The following is a 16,151-nucleotide window of genomic DNA, read 5'->3' as shown; positions in this document are numbered from 1 at the left end:
CTCTTCCCGTAAAAGATCAATGATTTCGATGCTTGTGTGTCCCGTAGAGTCCTCTTGTTGAAAATAAACGTTGTCCAGATCAATACCATTCAAATCCGGCCATTCCATTCACCTGTTATTGGAAAACCCTATGGATGAACCTTTAACCTCAGCTAGTCGACAGGAAATTGAGAACTGTGCCGAGAAAGTCGGAGACAGTACAAGAAGGCATTTAGGGCCGTCACGAAAGAGGCTTAGCCGTATACTTACCAAAGATCATTCAATGGCATCTTGAGTCAAGAATGCAGCGCTCACGAAAGTGGGAGTGGAAGTATTAGAGAAAATTGCACGGGTAATCAAATCTTTTTCACCTTTTAAATCTCCGGGCCTTGATGGGATCATTCCAAAGATGTTACAGGAAATCCTATACTGTATCCTACCATGACTAGTGAAAAATTTCAAAACGTGTTTAACGTAGGCCATATTCCAGATAGTTGGAAACTAGTTAAGGTCATCTTTATACAAAAGTCTTTTGTCTTTTCTGTTAACAACTTTTGAAAGACTCTTGAATATACACCTTATAAGCTCTTTGGAAAGTTCTGGTATATCAACTGCAAATCTACAGAGACAACACTTCACGAGGTAATTCGAACAATAGAGGGTTCTCTAGAGCACGAACAATATACCATGGCGGCATTCTTGGATATAGAAGGCGCCTCTAATAATGTTAGTACTGATGGCATCCAACGGGCATTGATAGTGTTAGGGATCAAGATCTTCAAAGCTAATATGGATAATATGAACAGAACTAAGAGGGTAATTTGTGTTAGGTACAAAGATCATCAAAGCTAATATGTGTAATATCAACATAACCACGAGGGTCAATAGGGGAACTCCACAGGGAAGAGTCTTATCTCCACTTCTTTGGTTATGAGTGATTAGCAAAAACTTAATAGAGGTGGGGTAAAAGTGGTGGCGTATGCTGATGATCTGGTGCTAATGGCTTCAGGACTGCGTCGTAATACAATCAGTGAGATCATTCAAAGGGCGCAGGCAGTGGTTGAAGTTTGAACCTACTGAGAACAGAACTCATGCTTTTTTCCACTAAATACAAGGTATCCAATTTTACCCTACCACTAATTAATGGACAAACTCTGCCAATTTCATCTAAAGTACTCAGCTGGAAACTGGCCATTGAATAACGGTTAAGGCAAGCGGAAATAGCGTATTATGTCTATCAGGGGGTGTGGTAGCCGTGGAGGCATCAGACGCCTGTTGGCGGGAGCAACACGTGGCCACATACCGTGTGGACCACTCCCTGTGCGACTTAAGGCCTGAGCAGGTCTTAAGGTGGCTCCACCCGTTGCACTTATTGCACCTAACCGAGGTGGAGTTCGGGTGGAGCCGTTGATGGCAGACGCAGCAGTAGAATACCTCTGGCCCAGGGTTGGATTCGACTCCAGCCCTGAGGAGAAGTATTTGGAGCAGGTTAGCTGCGGGAGTTTGCTCCTGTGACGTAAGGGGTGGGGTGATATACGATACACTAGACAGGGCTAGTGTACTGGGGCGGCAGCCCTTGATCGGGAAAAACCCGAGTCATTCCGGTAACGTAGAACCGGCTGCCATGGGAATGACTGCGCCACTACCAACCGCCACCACAACCCACACCTCCACGGTGAGGAGCCTATCGGAGCAACACAACTCCCCTTTAACCCCTCCCATCCCTTCCTGCTCCAACCCCAGTGCGGGGACAAACCAGCAGCTCCTGGTCCCCCGTACAGTCTGTTCCGTGTGTCAGACCGTAATACCTCGGAATCTGGTATCAGTCCAGTGCAATTCCTGCAATGGCTGGTGCCATTTTCGGAGATGTTCCGGTCTGCGCACCACCCGTGAGTGGACAACTGCCTACGTTGCCCCCTGCTGCAGAGCTCTGCACCCACTACCTCCCCCGGAGGAGCGGCCGCCCACCACCATCAGGCCGCAACAACTACAGTGGATTGCACAGCAGGTCCAACGTAGACAACCCCACGCGTCCCTCACCCTCCGGATTACACTGACCTCACCGAGAAGCTTCAAGCTTCTCCAGTTTAACTGCAACGGACTTACGAGTAAGGTCGACGAGATAGTCGACTTTATGAACCGGCACAGTATCAAGATAGCTGCGGTCCAAGAAACAAAGTTGCACGCTAGGTCATCTCTGATCACCAGGGATGGCTATAACGTGCACAGACATGATCGCGAGCGAGACAACGGTGGTGGCCTAGCGTTTATAGTCCACCACACTGTGCAGTATCGTCTTATCGATGAAGGAATCGACCCCAGGGACAGCACCTTAGAATGTCAAGGCATAGCTGTCCGGTCAGGCGATTCCGAGCTCGAAATTTTTAATATATACATACCCCCTGTCACCTGCTGCCCGGCAGGATATCTCCCTGATATAGGTGCGCCCATCAGAGGTGAAAACCGATTGGTTGTAGGTGACTTCAATGCGCATCACGATCTTTGGCATTCAAGCCTGCCAAATGATCGTAGGGGACAGCATTTGGCAGAGCAGATAGACGACTCGACATTCAGCACAGTGAACGACGACGCCCCCACCAGGGTAGTGGGCAATTGTAGCAGCTCGCCTGACCTAACAATAGCTAGCGCGGGTCTGATAAATAGCATAACGTGGCGACCTATGCTATCGCTTGCATCAGACCACTTGCCCGTTATCGTCTCGATCGAGAGACATGCCGATTTCGTTTCCGCGAATCACCGGTCCTATTTTAACTTTATAAAAGCTAATTGGGCCGGCTTCACGGAATTCACCGAGGACACCTTCGCCGCTCTTCCCATCCCCACTGATGTGCGCGTCGGCGAACGCGCATTCCGCAAGGTGCTCACAGCTGCTGCGGCTCGCTTCATCCCAGCTGGATGTTATAAGGACATCCGTCCCCACTTCCCAGCAGAAGCAGCCAGTTTAGCAAACGAGCGTGACCACCTACGCCAGGCCGATCCCGGGGATCCCCGCATAAGGGATCTCAATTTGGAGATCCGGCAACTGGTAAATCAACATAAGCGGACTAAATGGGTTGAGCACCTGAAGACTTGTAACCTCACCTCCGGAGTGAGTAAGCTCTGGTCCACCGTTAGGTCCCTGTCGAACCCGACGAAACACAACGACAAGGTGGCTATCACCTTCAACGGTTGTACTTCGTCGGACCCGAAGAGATGCGCGAGCTATTTTAGCCGGCTGTTTACACTGCATCCTCCGGGCGACAGAACCAAACGTCGTGTTACCAGAAGGCTGCACAAACTGACGAACGACAGTGCGCCACTTACTTCCTCCGGTGATGAGGTTCAGGGGGCCATCAACAAGTCGAAATCATCGAAAGCCATTGGCCCTGACGGACTTAACGCACTGATGCTGAAGCATCTGGGACCCCTGGGAGTAGGATACCTCACAAGGGTATTCAATTTGTCTCTGGCCACTCTCATCATCCCTGACAAGTGGAAAGCAGGGAGAGTGGTCCCACTATTGAAACCTGGGAAACCCGCCAACCAAGGGGAGTCTTATCGGCCGATAACTCTCCTTTCCCCAGTAGTGAAGACACTTGAAGCCCTCCTACTCCCACTCTTCACGACCCACCTGGCCCCAGCCCCACATCAGCACGGATTCCGACGAGTGCACAGCACCACCACGGCACTCACCGCCATAAACGCCCAGATAAATCGCGGGCTTAACCAAAACCGCCCCTGCGAGAGGACTGTCCTAGTAGCGTTGGACCTAAAGAAGGCTTTCGATACAGTCAGCCATTCCACGCTACTAGATGATATTTATCAGTCGACACTCCCGCCAGGGCTGAAGAGGTGGTCCGCGAACTACCTGAGCGGTCGGCACTCGTCAGTGATTTTTCGAGATCAAATGTCAAAGCAGAGGAAGATTAAGCAAGGCGTACCGCAGGGTGGTGTCCTTTCACCCTTGCTTTTTAACTTCTACATCTCGAAGCTCCCCCAACCACCAGCGGGAGTTTCCCTGATCTCATACGCTGACGACTGCACGATAATGGCGTCGGGCAATGACATCGATGGCCTGTGTTCCAAAGTGAACAACTACCTCACCGACCTTTCTCGCTTTTTCACTGCGAGGAATCTCCAACTTTCCCCCACTAAGTCCACGGCGACCCTTTTCACCACCTGGACAAAGGAGGTCAAGCTGTCCCTTAAGGTAAAAGTCGACGACACACCAATTCCGACTGTGAATAACCCCAAAATTTTGGGTGTAACCTTTGACAGCTTGCTCTCCTTCTCTGCGCACACAACCGCAATTGCCACTAAAGTCCAAAATCGCAAGAAGGTCCTCAAATCGCTGGCCGGCAGCACTTGGGGCAAGGACAAAGAACTGTTGCTTTCGACATTTAAGGCAATTGGCCGGCCGGTTCTAAACTATGCTGCGCCTGTCTGGTCGCCTGGTACTAGTGATTCGCAGTGGATAAAGCTTCAGACATGTCAGAATACCGCCATTCGGACAGCGACCGGGTGCCTCCTGATGTCACCCATACAACACCTGCACAACGAGGCACAAATGCTCCCAGTCGCGGAGCACAACAAATTGCTCAGCAAGCAGTTCCTGCTGGGGTGTTACCGCAGGTTTCACCCCTGCAGACACCTGCTTGAGCCTGAGCCGCCTCCCAGGCACGTCAGGAGACACCTCCTCAACTACGCTGACGAACTCCAGGACAAAACTGACCGAGACCTACTGGACCGGACAGTATTCAGACAGTCAATAAACGACATTCACCGGGAGTCCGTTACCACCTTCATGAACTCCCGTCCCGTGAATGCCGTAATCGGAGTCCAACCACCACCCATTGCAGATGAAGAGCTCCAGCTTCCCCGTGAGACTCGTGTAACATTGGCACAATTGCGTTCTGGATATTGTAGCAGGTTAAACTCCTACTTATCCAGAATTGACCCCGACATACCAAACACATGTCCGGCATGTGAAGGTACCCCGCACGACACTAACCACCTCTTCACATGCCCCCTTAATCAGACTCATCTAACCCCCCTCTCCCTCTGGACCCAACCCGTCGAAACAGCATGTTTCCTGGGCCTACCCCTAGATGAGCTAGACGAAGACGACAGATGATATACCTACACTGACAGGGCTAACTATGCTGTTAAAACAACAACAACAGCAAGCGTATTATGTCTGTAAACGTATGCTTGGAAGGAGATGGGGTCTTCAACCTAAGTATACTTTATGCTTGCATAATGCTCTATGAAGAGCAATATTAAATTACTTGGCAGAATAGAAAGATTAGCCTGTATAATAACGCTCGGTGTTATTAGATCATGTCCACATCTTATTCAAATTGATCTGCACAACAAGAAGATGGTTCCCATGAGTGAATTTAGGTGAAATGAAGCGGGTCGCTGGATGGGGAAAACGTATGGTCATACAAGACTATTATTTATTCAGTTTTCCTCGCGGAGGACTGATTACATCGTCTCAACAGTGACATTCTATAGCAATATCACTACGAGCTTAACGGCCACAGGCTGTAACGTAAATTTAAACCGGCATTAAAAAGAACTTATACTTTCCGCAACCAGATGCAAGGTACCAATTTTTCCCCTACCAAATATGAATGAACAAACTCTCACTAATACTCTGTGCAAAGTACTTAGGGGTAATCTTGGACTCCAAACTTAGCTGGAAACTGGCCAAGAACGGGTAAGGAAAGCGGAAATAGCTATGTATGCCAGTAGACGTATGATTGCAAGAAGATGGGGTCTTCAACCTAAGTATACTTTATGGTTGTATAAGGCGGTTATACGATCCATATTTTGGTGGAAAGTTGTAAGCTTCTGCCAAATTACGTGGCAAAATACAAATATCTTCTTTTTCTCCTTGATTGGCGCGATAACTGCTTACGCGATTTTGGCCGAGTTTAACAAAGCGCCCAAGTCCTCTTTCTCTGCTACCACCAGCTGGTACCGCATCGAATACGTTCAGCCAGAGCGTTTGTATCCATTCGAACGACAAGACCTAACCAAAGTAGCCGCTGGATCTTTATTGGCTGTACTATATCTATGTCGTCGTAAGGCTCATACAGCTCATTGTTCCAGCTTGCGATACTCGTCATTTCTAACGTGCAAAGGTCCAAAAATCTTTTTCCCGATCACTCCAAGTGACGCCTCATTAAATACGACAATTTGACAATATGACGGTCCGAGCTTCTCCGCTATACGTTAGGATGGGCATGATGAGAGCTTTGTAGAGTTTCATGTTTTATTCGTCGAGAGAGAAATTTTTTATTAGATTGCCTACTTAGTCCAAGATAATACTTGATTCCAAAAGATATGCTAAGTCGGATTTAAAGGTTGACATTGTTACCGGTATTAATGCTGTTTGTTTGATAAGAGGAGGTACTTCGTTTTGTCCTCGTTCACCACCAGACCCATTCGCTTTGCTTCTTTATCCACTTTGGAAAATGCAGAACTAACAGCGAATCACCCTGTCTGAAACCTCGTTTGGTATGAAACGGCTCGGAGTAGTCCTTCTCAATTCTTACGGCGTTACTGGTATTAAGCAGCGTCATTTTGCATAGCCGCATTTTGCACCTCTTTTTCTTGCTGTCGAATGCAGCTTTGAAATCGACAAAAGGAGGGTTGCCGTTGTTGTAGCAGCACAAACCTTCCCCATATAAAGGGTTTTCCAATAACAGATGTTATTGGTGAATGGATTGTGCTATCGAGAGATGACTAACGATTTTTTATGGCCGGAATTGGATGTTATTGATCTGGACAACGTTTATTTTCAACAAGATGGCATTACGTGCCACACAAGCAACTAAATCATTGATCTTTTACGGGAAGAGTTTCCGGACCGGACCGTGTTATCTCTCGAAGAGGTGATCACAATTGGCCACCGAGATCTTGTGATTTAGAACCTTGTGACTTTATTCTTTGGGGCCACCTGAAAGAGAAGGTCTACGACAACAGCCCAGGGTCGATTCAAAACCTCAAAGATGGAATTCGTGAGGATATCGAGGATACAGGGCAACCACTTTGCAATTCGGTTATGGAAAATTTCATGAAAAGGGTATTGTCCTGTAAGCGTGGTCGTGGTGGTCATTTGCCTAATGTTATTTTCCACTATTAACGGCATACCTTCCTCTTTATAATGAAATAAACATCCGAGATAGATAGATAATAGATTTTATAGTAGGATTTTGGAAATTTCTGTAGAATCGTGTCAGCTGATTGCTCTCTCACGACACAGTGTTGCCAAACAGTACATTTGGAAATCATTTACAAAATAAACTTAGAAAAATTATAGTTTTTATTAAAATAACTTAAAAACAAGGTTGAATAATGTTAATTATAGATAAATTAACTATTTGCATATGGTGGTTTTAGGCTTTTGTTTATTAAACAATGAAAAATCGTAACTGATAACGCGGATGTGTGAAAAAGTGTGTATGCAAAAATTTTAATTGCAACATTGTGTCGATGCAACTAAACACATACGCACACAAACCGATATATTGTGTAAATATGTGTATGAATCACGACACTTTTTTGTTCGTTTTATTATTGCCAAAAACACTCAAAAAACTAAAAGGGAAGGTGAACTCACAAACAAATTTAACACTACAGCTGTTTCACGTTGCTGAAAAGCAGCTGACATTCGAAAACAGTGTTGTAAAACGTAAATTTACTTTACACACTACATTAAACTTATAAAGGCATGTACGCAGCTCAGTCGCCAATCAAACAAAAGTTTGCTCAAACAAGCGATCAAACATGCAGACAAAAAAAATCTTGGAGCTCTCAGTGTGTGTCACCAACAACCAAAGATAAATCGACCTCTCCGAAAGGTATCACAAATAACCTAAAAAACATGAATAAAGGCGCTACGCCTGCAAAGCGCGGGAGATCTAGTCCAGGCAAATATACACCTAATAAAATAAAACAATCAAAGCTTGACAACTACTGGCTAGCAACGCCATCTGCAAGCAACTCAAATCGATTCGCAGTACTCGACCAAGAGGAAATCAATCGTAGTACCCCCCCACCTCAAACGCGCAAGGAACTTAGGCCCCCACCGATATTTGTATCTGGAGTGAGCAACATCCAGCCACTTCAAGACCTACTCTTAAATGTTGCCGTAGATGGCTTCGTATAAAAAGTTACTGGAGGAAGCGACGTTAAAATCCAACCGCAGTCAGCAAAACAATACCCTGCAATAACTACGGCCCTAGCGGAAAAGAAAACTGAGTTCCATACATATAAATTAAAACAAGAACGTAACGTTAATATAGTCCTTAAAGGTATGCATTCATCGACACCCACAGACGACATTCATGAAGCAATAGAAAACCTCGGCCACCAAGTGGTAAATATTTGCAATATGCGTTAATGGAAAACAAAAAACCGCTTCCAATGTTCTACATTAGCCTCAAAGCAGGCAACAAAAATAAAGAGTTATATGCTTGCGGTAATCTGCTTTATACAAAAATTAAATTTGAAGCACCAAGAAAACGGCGCGAAATTCCACAATGCACAAGATGTCAACGCTACGGGCATACAAAGCACTTTTGCAATCGTAGTCCAAGATGCGTTAAATGCGTTGGTAATCACTTAACCATTGACTGTCCAAAAAGGGGTATTTCAAAGGAAGTTAAATGCGTGCAATGTGATGGTAACCATCCCGCTAATTACAAGGGTTGCACTATTTACAAAGACCTGCAATGAAGATAGTACCCAACGCTGCGAAAAAAAGAGCTACCAAATGTTGTGCCTAACTCCAAAATCTCGCAACCCGCAATAACAAAAAACACGCTGTCCTATGCGGAAGCTCTGAAAATCAATAATCGAGCACAAGAAAAACCACAACCAACTACTGAAAAAGGTACTGTTCAGAAAGAAACTAAAAATGAAATAGAAGAACTGAAAAGCTTACAGCCATGCTTCCGAATGTTCCAAAATGAATAGGCCGCTGCTGCTTGCAATTTGGAATGACAATGGGCTCATCCAGCACCGCTATGAAGTGGAAGTATTTCTAGCAGATAAAAATATTGACATAATGTTAATATCTGAAACACACTTGACAGTCACTCTTGTGATTGCTTCTGTGTACTGCACTCCAAATCAATCAATAAAAAGCGTTGAATACCAAAGGTATTTCAAATCGTTGGGACCTAGATTTATAGCAGGTGGCGACTACAATGCGAAACATCCGCAATGGGGCTCACGCTTAATAACTCCAAGAGGGCGCGAACTCCTCAAAGCAATGCAGGCCAATAAATTATTCCACGTCTCAACAGGACAACCCACTTACTGGCCTAGTGACCCAAATAAAACACCGGATCTTATAGATTTCTGCATATGCAAAGGTGTATCTAAAAATCAGGTCTCCATAGACACATGTTTAGATCTCTCATCAGACCACTCACCTTTGCTGTTAACAATAAACTCTTGTTTTCAAAAAAAGGAAATGACACCAAAGCTACACAATAAAATGACAAATTGGGAATACTTTAAAGAACTAGTCGAGGATACACTGTGTCTAAATATTCCACTAAAATCCAACTCTGATCTGGACACGGCCGTTGAGATTTTCAACAACTGCATTCAAAGAGCTGCGTGGACCGCTACGCCGGAAATTAAGCACACTCACGCTGAAGCGCACATTAACGATCACGTCAAAATTTTAATATCAGAAAAACGCAAGCTTCGGCGCATATGGCAAAGCACCAGAAACAGGAACGACAAAAAAAAACTAAACAAGCACACAAAACAATTAAAAAACACTATAAGAGACGCAAAAAACTCAGAACTGCATGAATACTTATCCAACTTGTCACCTACGGAAGCTACTGACTACTCACTCTGGAAGGCAACGAAAAAGATCTCACAACCAACGCCTCACAACGCAGCGATAAAAACGTGTAATGGAGATTGGGCAAAAACTGATAAACAAAAAGCAATAGAGTTTGCCAAACATCTATCAAATGTTTTCCAACCATTTCCGAGTCAAAGTGCGGAGGTAGACTCAGAAGTTAACGAATTTCTCTCAGCTCCGTTTCAAATGGATTTCCGAGTTACCTGGAAAGAAGTTAGATACGCAGCAACCAAAACTCTTAAAACCAAAAAGGCGCCAGGTTACGATCTAATAACTAGTAAGGTTTTAAAAGAACTACCCAAATGTGGATACAAATTCCTCACCATTATATTTAACGCGATGATCAAACAAGAGTATTTCCCAACTCAGTGGAAAGTTGCTGAAATCATCCTTATACAAAAGCCAGAGAAGACCCCGAGCGTGGTATCCAATTACAGGCCAATAAGTCTATTGCCTGTTGCCTCCAAGCTCTTCGAAAAAATGCTTTTAAAAAGGATAAATCCAATAATTGCGCAAAGAAATCTCATTCCAGCCCACCAATTTGGTTTTCGTAAGTATCACTCCACCATAGAGCAAGTTAATTGTGTGTATGATTTCGCTAGACAAGCACTTGAGAGGCGGCAATTCTGTAAAGCGGCATTTTTAGATATAACGCAAGCCTTCGATAAAGTCTGGCATGAAGGCCTGCTATACAAGCTTAAGCAGGGCTTACCGCACAACTGTTATATGCTCATAAAATAATATTTGCAAAATAGACATTTTCTTGTTAAAGTAAACAACGAAACCACGCAATCAGAGCAGGTGTACCACAAGGAAGTGTTCTAGGCCCCGTCTTGTACACTTTGTTCACGGCAGATCTCCCACTATCAAAGAACACATATACAGCCACGTATGCAGATGATACTGTCGTCATGGCCAGGAGTACCCTTCCCTCAATTGCTTCTGATTACCTACAAGAAAACCTTAACAGTGTTAGCGGCTGGATGAAAAAATGGCGCATAAAAGCTAACGAAAGAAAATCGGCGCAGATAACATTCACTCTTCGAAATGGCTCATGTCCTGCCGTATCTCTTAACAGCGTTCCAATACCACAAACAGATAATGCCAAATATTTAGGTATTCTATTAGACCCGCGTCTTACTTGGCGATCGCATATATTTTTAAAGCGAAAGCAACTTGGACTGAAATTGCGATCACTACACTGGTTAATCGGCTACAATTCAGCACTTACACTAGACAATAAGGTGCTTATCTACAAATCTATTCTGAAACCGATATGGACGTATGGCGTTCAATTATGGGGCTCAGCAGCAAAATCAAATCTAGAAATCATGCAAAGATTCCAGTCAAAGGTGCTCCGCATGTGTGCCAATGCGCCATGGTTTGTACGAAAAGAGATATTGCACCGTGACCTAAAAGTTACGACAGTTTTCGAAGAAATAAACAACCTCAGCCAGAGATACAACAACCGACTTGCCACTCATCCGAATAACCGAGCAAATAACCTTTCCAAGATAAGCTACTCCTCAAGATTAAAAAAATGTCAGCCTAACGATTTAATGCAAAGATTTAAACCGTAATATACGTAAATGCAAAAGTTGTAAAATTGTATAATATATGTATATGTTATATGTTGTTCATTATTAAGTAACGAATTCCACTGGGAACTCCTACTCTAAGCTATTCTTTTTTAAATTGTAGGTAAAAACAGCACTTATTGTTATTGTTATGACAGATTGTATGGAATAAATGGAGTTCGAAAAAAAAGAAAAAAATTAAAGCTGATAACACAATAAGCATTCCGTAAACCAAAACAAGAAAGACTACCATAAATGAAATTAAAAATCAAATGAAAGAGCTGAACGATAAAAAAGCTGCAGGATATGACCTACTAAATGGAAAGAGTTTAAAAGAGTTACCTGAAATAGCATTGCAATTCATAAGAAATATATTTAATTGGAAGTTAGAAACTAAATACTTCTCATATTCTACCGCCATACCCAAACCAGGTAAAGATGCCACCAAAACTGCCTCATATCGACCCATCAGCTTATTGCCAATACTTTCAAAAGTGTTTGAAAATATATTGTTCGACCGACTAGAACCAATTTTGACAGCAAAAAAAGTGATACCAAGCCATCAATTCGGATTTCGACGACAACACTCAACAGTCCAACAAATCCACAGGGTTGCTAACAATATACTTAACGATATGAATGACAAAAAATATTTTGTAGCTGTATACCTCGGCATTGCAAAAGCCTTTGATAAAGTTTGGCAAAGAGGATTTTTGCATAAGCTCAAACGAATCTTTCCACGAAACTACTTTGAACTTTTAAAGAGCTACATAACTGATTGAAAATTTTATATAAGACTAGCATCACCCAGTGGGCTTCGCACCACCATACATAATATAAAATGTTTGTTTTATATCGCAAGAAATTTTTCATATTAAGTTTTCTTTATAGAACTCGTAAAATGTTTAAACAGTTGAATTAGTTGATTTTTTTCATTCAACATACTTTCTAAAGATGTCACAATAGCCTTTTCTGTACTTTTTTAAAATTTGATTGTGGTGGTCACCTATATACAGGTAAGGTACCGGTTCAAACACATCCTAGGGTTATCCAGGTCCACGTTTTGGTCTATATCTCGAGACCCTAGTTACGGAGGGGCATTAAAAATACTCTATACTATAGAATCATCAGCAGCTTCCATTTGCTACCCATATTGTACAAACACATCCTAGGGTTACCCGGGTCCACGTTTTGGATTATATCTCGAGACCCTAGTCACGGAACGGTATGAAAAATACTCTATACTATAGAAATCATCAACAGCTTCCATTTGCTACCCATATTGTACGAACACATCCTTAAGTTATCGGGGTCCACATTTTGGGCGATATCTCGAGACCCTAGCCACGGAGCGGCATCAAAAATACTCTATACTATAGAATCATCAGCAGCTTCCATTTGCTACCCATATTGTACAAACACATCCTAGGGTTACCCGGGTCCACGTTTTGGATTATATCTCGAGACCCTAGTCACGGAACGGTATGAAAAATACTCTATACCATAGAAATCATCAACAGCTCCCATTTGCTACCCATATTGTACGAACACATCCTTAAGTTATCGGGGTCCACATTTTGGGCGATATCTCGAGACCCTAGTCACGGAGCGGCATCAAAAATACTCTATACTATAGAATCATCAACAGCTTCCATTTGCTACCCATATTGTACAAACACATCCTAGGGTTACCCGGGTCCACGTTTTGGATTATATCTCGAGATCCTAGTCACGGAACGGTATGAAAAATACTCTATACTATAGAAACCATCAACAGCTCCCATTTGCTACCCATATTGTACGAACACATCCTTAAGTTATCGGGGTCCACATTTTGGGCGATATCTCGAGACCCTAGTTACGGAGCGGCATCAAAAATACTCTATACTATAGAATCATCAACAGCTTCCATTTGCTACCCATATTGTACAAACACATCCTAGGCTTACCCGGGTTCACGTTTTGGCCTATTTCTCGAGACCCTGGTCTCCGATTCTTAAAATTTTAAAACACAAACCATCTACTGAATAGTCCAAACAAAGCCTAAAAATTTGGTTTGGATAGGTGAGCCCGTTCGCGAGTTTTAAGCGAATATAGGGACAGATTTTCACATTTATATATATAGATATGAAGCCGAATATTCCGATATTCTACCAATGACAGCTGGGGTACCGCAAGGCAGTGTATTAGGTCCTCTTTTATATCTAATATACACCGCAGATGTGCCAACTCCGACAACAGATAATGCAATGATAGCAACGTTCGTGGATGATACTGTATAAATGTCATCAAACAATGACGAAAAACTGGCGACTTTTACACTTCAAAAATTAATAAACAATACAGTAAACTGGTTTGACGAATGGGGTATAGAAGTTAATAAAGACAAAACTATACAAGTTATATATACAAACAAAAAGACATCAAAATATAATCTTACTTTAAAAAACAGCAAAATAAAAATCTGCCCAGCAGCAAAATATCTTGGAATAACTATTGACGAAAAACTAACATGGAAACAAACAGCATATCATTAACAAAAGAAATCAAATTAAGAATAAGTACCGGCAATTAAGTTGGCTAATCGGACAAGCATCAAAACTATCACTTTATAATAAGATGACTATATACAAAACAATTATTACTCCTATCTGGACATACGGAATAGAAATATGGGGAATGGCAAAAAACACAAATCTTCAGCTCATACGGCGAACACAATCCAAAATATTACGAAATATAAAAATACTGGTTGGTTTATTTCCAATGAAGCCATACATCATGACTTAAACGTAGACACAATCCAAGAAACAATCACGAAATGTAGCACTAAGCATATACAGCGACTGTCAGTCCACCTAAACGAACAAATGCGTAAAATAGTACCGGCAGAAAATATCAAACGAAGATTAAAGTGACTCACACCGCCTGATCTAACTATAAGATTTACAGTGTAATTACAAAAAAATAAAAATAACAGATTCTTCTTACATTGGTAAAAGAACATAATAGACCGTAATTGTAAAAAAATTATATATTGCTAATATACAGGGTGAACGATATGAAGTATTACCAACTTCTTGTTTATAAGCCATCAAAAGCATTTGCGTCTCAGTTTTGTTGAATTTTTTTTTTCTGTAATGGAATGCAAACGTAATAGTGTGAATGCGTTATATTTGGCTGGAAAATCACAACCAGCCATTGTTCGTGAGCTCAGTCACCTCAAAGTGAATAAAATGTTTGTGTATCGCACTATAAAACGTTACAATGATATTGGTAGCATTGCAAAACGCTATGGAGGTGGACCAAAAAAAGCCGCAACAAAGCCAGAAATGGTTCGGAAAGTGAAGGCACGATTTTGAACGAAATCCACGTCGAAGTGGAAGAAAAATGGCCAAAGAACTGAAAATATCGCAAGACAGCATTCGACGCATATTGAAAAATGAGCTCAAGGTCAAGGCTTACAAGTTCCAAAAAGCACACTATCTTTCACCCCAGGAAAAAAAAGTTCGGTGCGAAAGAGCAAAGAAGTTGTTGCGCTTGCACGAACGTGGCAAATTTCCCAACATTGTGTTTTCTGATGAAAAAAATTTCCCAATTGAGCAGTTCATAAACACTCAAAACGATCGTGTTTACTTGACCGAATGCTCATACGAGAATTTGAGCCTACGTATGGCCACTCGAAGCAATTTCCCATCGCAAGTAATGGTTTGGGCCGCCGTGGACACGCAAACATTTCGGTCGTAGACCATGGACGTTCCAACAGGACTCGGCACCGTCTCATTAAGCTCGTGGGAACCAAGAATGGTTAAAAAATCATGTTCCACACTTCATTTCGTCCACACAATGACTTTCGAATTCGCCAGACGCAAATCCGATGAACTATTCCATCTGTTCCATTTCGGAGAGCACGATGAGGAAAAAATATGCCAGTATGGATGCGCTAAAAAAAGCGTTTATACGAGAATGGGCCAAAATACCTCATGATCACATTCGTGCAGGATGCAACTCATTTTTTGAGTGTTTGAAGGCAATAGTCAAGGCAAAAGGTGGTCATATCGAGCTAAATTGAATATGTGTATGTTAAAACTGTAATCATTTTTGAACAATTTTGTCTTTTGAATCAATAAAAACTAATTTCACACAAAAAAGTTATGGTGCTTTGAATAGGTTACACTTCATGTCGTTCACCCTGTATAACAGACTGTAATAAATAAAGGGGATATAAAAAAAAAAGACGCCCGCATACAGAAAAGCCTAATAAAGCAAAATCGTGAAGTCTTGCAGTTTAGCACTGAGATTAAAAGATAAAAACGGCTCACTTCTGTGTTCTCCGTGCGTGGTAATATTTTTGTTCGTTTTTGCAAAAACAAGGCGAGGCAATAAAGGTGACAAGCGTACATAGAATAAAGCAAATCGCAACAGTAAGCAAATGAAAGCCCTCAGCATAAAATATTACGGCAGTTAAAAACAAAAATTGATTAACAAATATAGCTTCGAAACTTTCTCTCTTTTTATCTTAATTCTCTTTTCTATATTTTCTATCTTCACTGACAGTATGTTAACTATTTACAGTTCCCTTTTTCTGTGTATTCTCAGAATGTTAATATATGATCGTGCAATCTTCTTGCTGTTTGTTTCTATTATATTATTTTATGAGTTTTAATCCTTTTTGCGGTTCCAAAGGTAGTACTTTT

The 16,151-nt window shown here is 42.3% G+C and overlaps 1 protein-coding gene across 1 annotated transcript in view; it reads right to left on the bottom strand.

Annotated features, from left to right (window-relative positions):
* Nucleotides 1–16,151, bottom strand: part of LOC128869547 (ADP-ribosylation factor-like protein 4C) — a 110,841-nt gene that overhangs the window by 49,947 nt on the left and 44,743 nt on the right. The gene's annotated exons all lie outside the window — the stretch shown is intronic.

Source organism: Anastrepha ludens, chromosome X (genome assembly GCF_028408465.1).
Source record: "Anastrepha ludens isolate Willacy chromosome X, idAnaLude1.1, whole genome shotgun sequence".
In the NCBI taxonomy this organism is placed as follows: domain Eukaryota; kingdom Metazoa; phylum Arthropoda; class Insecta; order Diptera; family Tephritidae; genus Anastrepha; species Anastrepha ludens.
Note: the sequence above shows the minus strand (reverse complement) of the source record. Positions and strands in the feature narration are given on the sequence as shown.